Consider the following 6278-nt stretch of genomic DNA (forward strand, 5'->3'; position numbering starts at 1 on the left):
TTTTGGGCACGACGGAGTCTTGTTCCTTCCATGTATATACAGTATGTTAGTAGAGGCTCGTAGATACGCAGTGTGGGTTAGATGGTCTCACAAGACGTTTTCATATGCATGTATATTATTTTGATGGCCGAAAGGCAATTGTATATAAAGTATTTATGTTTGCTTAATTATGATTTTCCTACAACTGGTATGTAAATTGATAAAAGAGTATTAAATGAGCAAGATAAGTAGTAGAGTGAGCGGTGCTCGGTAACTAGCTCCGGGTACCCGTCGCGGCCCCTAACTGGGTCGTGACAGAAGTGGTATCAGAGCAGTTCTAGGAAGTGTCTACGAGCCGTGTCTAGTAGAGTCTTGTTTATGGTGTGTTGTGCGCCACGCTAATAAACAAGAGGCTACAGGGCATTTAGGAAAATGACCATCTTTCTTCTCATGAGATCGTGCGATAGAGCCATGTCTAGGATTATATTATTCCTAAAAGTGCGTTATGATTTCAGAAAAATGCCGCCGAAAGCAAAAGCTACAGCTGCCCAGAAAGGCAAAGCTACGACGAAGAAACGGGCAGAAAGGGAGCCTCCAGCGGAGGTAGAGGAAAGTGAATCGCAAAGTGAGGCCGCACCCAATGTATAAGAACAGGGAGGAGCCTCAGCTCCGATTCGTCCACCGGGTGCCTCGGGTCAACAAGTGTCTGAGGCCATCCATTTATTGACCCAGTTGGTTGCCGTTCAGGCACAATGACAGAATGCGGGCACAAGTGATCGTTCTGCTAGTACAAGAGCCCGTGACTTCTTTACTCTAAATCCTCCAGAATTTTTCGGGTCAAAGCCGGATGAGGACCCACAAGGTTTTATCGATGAAATGTTGAGGACGTTAACACTTATGCATGCTTCTGAGACTGAATCTGTAGAGTTGGCTTCTTATAGACTCCGCGATGTGGCGGTGTTATGGTATAAGAATTGGGTGATAACAAGAGGAGAAAATGTTCCACCTCCCGTGTGGCAAGAGTTTGTAGATGCCTTTATTCGTCACTACTTGCCACCCGAAGTCCGCCGAGCTAGAGCGGACAAGTTCCTGAATTTAAAGCAAAGGGGTATGAGTGCCCGGGAGTATAGCATGCAATTCAACTCATTGGCTCGATATGCTCCGACTATGGTGGCCGACATGGGAGACAGGATCTTGAGTCTTCCCCAGACGTTGTCACAAGTACCCTGACTATATTTTCCCGTGACGTACATGCTCTGATTGATCCAGGTTCTACCTTCTCATATATTACTCCGTATATCGCTGATTGTGTTGGGGTGAGACCCAAGCCAATTAAACCTTTCGAAGTATTCACTCCGGTTGGTGATCCTGTAATAGCGAGGCAAGTATATAAGAACTGTGTAGTCATTATACGTGATCGTCAGACAAAGGCTGATTTGATTGAACTTGAGATGATAGATTTTGACGTAATTATGGGTATGGACTGGTTGGCGTCATGGTATGCTAATGTTTGTTGCCGAACAAAGGTAGTTCGATTCAAATTTCCGGGAGAGCCCATACTCGAGTGGAAGGGTAATACAGTTTCCCCAAAGGGTAGGTTTATTTCCTACCTTAAGGCGAGAAAGATGATAGCCAAGGGTTATATTTGTCATCTAGTTCGGGTTCATAACACGGAAGAGGAAGTGCCAACTTTCCAGTCTGTCCCGGTAGTGAATGAATTCCCAGATGTGTTTCCCGACGAGTTACCAGGCCTTCCTCCAGAAAGGGAAATCGATTTTGCTATTGATGTAGTACCCAACACCGAGCCTATTTCTATTCCTCCCTATGAAAATGGCTCCATCAGAGTTGAAGGAGCTAAAGGCACAGTTGAAAGACTTGCTCGAAAAGGGTTTCATTAGGCCCAGTTCATCACCATGGGGAGCACCGGTCTTGTTCGCGCTGAAGAAAGATGGGTCGCTACGAATGTGTATCGATTATAGACAGTTGAACAAGGCGACTGTGAAGAACAGATATCCCCTCCCCAGAATCGACGACTTGTTCGATCAATTGCAAGGTGCTAAATGGTTCTCCAAGATAGATCTGAGATCGGGTTATCATCAGGTGAGAATTAGGGAAGCAGATATTCCCAAGACTGCCTTCAGGACAAGATATGGTCACTACGAGTTTCGAGTAATGTCGTTCGCGTTGAGGAATGCCCCGACAATGTTCATGAATTTGATGAATAATGTGTTCAGGCCGTTCTTGGATCTTTTTGTGATAGTGTTTATCGACGATATCCTGGTATATTCTCGCACAGAGTCAGAACATGCAGATCATCTAAGAATTGTTCTTGGCGTTCTTCGAGATTGGGAATTGTATGCAAAGTTTTCGAAGTGTGAGTTGTGGCTAAAATCCGTGGCATTTCTAGGTCATATTATTTCAGATGATGGTATCCAAGTTGACACTCAGAAAATAGAAGCTGTGAAGACTTGGCCAAGGCCTACGACGCCCACAGAAGTTCGTATTTTCCTTGGGTTAGCAGGATATTATAGAAGATTTGTAGAGGGCTTCTCATCTATTTCAGCCCCGTTGACAAGGTTAACCCAGAAATCGGCTAAATTCCAGTGGAGTGATGCCTGTGAGCGTAGCTTTCAAGATTTGAAAAATAGGTTGACCTCAGCACCAGTGCTAACACTTCCAGAAGGATCAGATGGCTACGTAGTATATTGTGATGCCTCCGGTGTGGGATTAGGCTGTGTATTGATGCAGCATGGGAGAGTCATTGCATACGCCTCGAGACAGTTGCGAAGGCATGAACAGAATTATCCGACTCATGATCTCGAACTGGCCGCGGTTATCCACGCCTTACAAATATTGAGGCACTACTTGTATGGTGCACGTGTTGACATCTATACGGATCACAAAAGCCTCCAATATATTTTCAAACAGAAGGAGTTGAACCTGCGACAAAGGCGATGGTTAGAATTACTGAAGGATTACGATGTGAACATTCTGTATCACCCAGGAAAGGCGAATGTAGTGGCAGATGCACTTAGCCGCCGATCGATGGGTAGTTTATGTGGAGTTCCTTCGGAAAAGCGAGAAATGGTTCGTGAGGTCCATCGGTTATCAAGTCTTGGCGTACGGCCAATTGATTCAGGAAATGCAGGTATTAGCGTTAATAACCCCACAGTTTCATCATTGAATCTAGAAGTGAAGGAACGACAATATGAAGATCCTCAGTTAAGCCATTATCGAGATCTAGCTCATGAAAAGGGAAAGTCTCCATTCGAAGTTTCCATAGAAGGGGTCCTTAGATATCAGGACAGGTTATGTGTACCGGATGTGGCAAACTTGCGCCAACGGATTTCAGAGGAAGCACATTATTCCCGGTATTCTATTCATCCAGGTGCAACCAAGATGTACCATGATCTTAAATCGATATATTGGTGGGATGGCATGAAGCGAGATATAGCAGAATTTGTAGCCCAATGTCCGAATTGCCAGCAAGTAAAAGCCGAGCATCAAAATCCAGGAGGCTTATTGCAAGCAATGGAAATTCCTACGTGGAAATGGGAAGAAATTAATATGGATTTTATGGTAGGATTACCCCGTACGCGAGGGAAGTGTGACTCTATATGGGTGATCGTGGATAGACTCACGAAATCAGCTCATTTTCTCCCCGTTAGAACCACATACTCAGCGGAAGATTATGCTAAATTGTATCTCAAGGAGATTGTACGACTTCACGGTATTCCTTTGGCCATTATCACAGACAGAGGGGTACAGTTCACAGCCAAGTGCTGGAAGTCCTTTCAAGAAGGTCTAGGTACCCAAGTCAAGCTCAGCACGGCGTTCCATCCGCAGACCGACGGACAAGCCGAGCGCACTATTCAGACCTTAGAGGATATGCTACGGGCATGTGTATTGGACTTTGGCGGTAGTTGGGATTAGCATTTTCCTCTTATTGAATTTGCCTATAATAACAGCTATCATTCCAGCATTCAAATGGCCCCGTATGAAGCCTTATATGGAAGAAAATGCAGATCTCCAATTGGATGGTTTGAAACCGGAGAAGTACAATTGATAGGCCCCGACTTAATCCAACAAGCGGTTGAAAAGGTTAAAGTGATTCGAGACCGACTATTAACAGCTCAAAGTCGCCAAAAGTCTTATGCGGACAACCGCCGACGGGATTTGGAATTTCAAGCTAACGATTGGGTATTTTTGAAAGTCTCGCCAATGAAGGGAGTGATGAGATTTGGTAAAAAGGGGAAATTGAGCCCAAGATACATCGGACCTTATAAAATTATCCGTAAGGTGGGTCGAGTAGCCTACGAATTGGACTTGCCTTCAGAGCTCGAATCTGTGCATCCAGTGTTCCATGTTTCGATGCTCCGCAAGTGTATGGGAGACCCAACGAGAATATTTCCGATTGCTGATGTGCAAGTAACAGAGAAGCTAACATACGAGGAAAGGCCCATTGCCATTTTGGATAGACAAGTACGAAGGCTTCGGAACAAAGAGGTTGCTTCAGTAAAAGTTCTATGGCTGAATAACAATCGGGAAGAAATGACTTGGGAAGCGGAAGAGAAGATGAAAATCAAATATCCGCATTTATTCCACTCCCTGGAAGAAACTATAGAAGAAACGTCGACGATATACGGTATGTATACTTTAGTTTTAATGTTTTTGGTCGTGTGTGGCCGTGTATGTGTTGATATTGTGATATAGCCCTGTGAGGCGATGATATTATGGGTCGTTGTGGTAAATTAGTAGTGCCCAATTTACAAAGGGAACTCTGGCAAAATGTTTCTACAATCCCCGAGTGTCGAACATTCGAGGACGAATGTTCCAAAAGGGGGGAAGAATGTTACACCTCGGAAATTTCTCCGTACTTGTATGAAGAGTGGAACGATGAAAAGTTGAGTAAATGATGTTTTATTAAGTCGGGAATGGCTAATTAAGAAAATTTTGGAAATAAGAAAGTCGCGGAAAATTTCCACCCAGTGGTCGTGTGTGGCACTATACGGCCTGTAAAGTGATTTACGGACCGTATAGTGCAATCGTCTTTCATTGCGTCAAAAATCTCAAGTTTCTGTTAAGTGTTGAGATGGTTAAAAACGACCCAGGATACGGCCCGTAAACTGGTTTACGAACCGTAAACTAGGTCGTAAACCACCAGGTCCCTCAGCCAAGACTTGCTGTAAATGTTGATATGGTTAAATACGACCCAGTTTACGGCCCGTAAACTGGTTTACGGACCGTAAACCAGGTCGTAAACTGCCATGTCCAGAAGCCAAACTCTCTGTTTTTGAAACACTTAAATACGACCACAGTGGACAACCCGTAAATCAAAATACGGTCCGTAAACTACAGTTTACGACCACTGTTCACCCGACGAGAATTCATTAAAGATCAGATTTTGGGATTATTAAAAGAGACTTAGACATCATGTTCTTCCATTATTCATCAACACAACACAAGAGACCTCTAGAACTTTCCAAATATTTTCTCCATAAGAATTCAAGAGAATCACAAGGAACATCAAGATCAACACCACCAAACTTATGAAATCAAGTGTAAGAACACCATAAAAGATCATCCAGGTCAAGAAATCCCACAAAGGGTGGAACTAGGGTTTTGGCTAAGTGAAGAATCTCAACTTAAGGATTGTTCAACCTTCATCCAAGGTAAGTTTTATGATTATTCCATATTGTTTGAAGTATTGGAAAGCTTAGACACTTGAAATGTAGAAGGACATAGAAATGGGTCATTATTGAGTGAATAGTGTTGTAAATGAATGCTAGTGGAATTGAACTGCGAATATTGGAGTGTTGTGAGTACAAATACATTATGAATGATGTTTACATCATGAAACAAGCGTTAAACGCATGAAAACGCAAAGACGAGTCATAAGGCTAAAAATGGGGAAATTGGAGGAAAATGGTGGATTTGCTAAATGTACGTAAATGACGATGGTCGATTGTGATATTATGAGTAATGTTAGGAATGTTAAGAGTTGAGATAAAGCATGAGAAAAGTAGTATGAACGAAGGAAGCGTTGTCCGACTTTCCTACAATTAGCGATACGTTCTTGTAGTTAGTTACTAATGCTGATCCAAATTCTTCGGACGCTGTGTTCATGCCCACAGGTAGACAGAGAGGAGAGCTTGGCCCAGATCCTCAGTAGCAGTCAGCTGGTTGAAAGCACTCCATTGTCCGGATGTGCTTAGGATTATCCTTTTGGTATATATATATATATATATATATGTATATTTTGGGCACGACAGAGTCTTGTTCCGTCCATGTATATACAG

The sequence above is a fragment of the Lycium barbarum genome, chromosome 4 (assembly GCF_019175385.1).
Source record: "Lycium barbarum isolate Lr01 chromosome 4, ASM1917538v2, whole genome shotgun sequence".
NCBI classification, from domain to species: Eukaryota; Viridiplantae; Streptophyta; class Magnoliopsida; order Solanales; family Solanaceae; genus Lycium; species Lycium barbarum.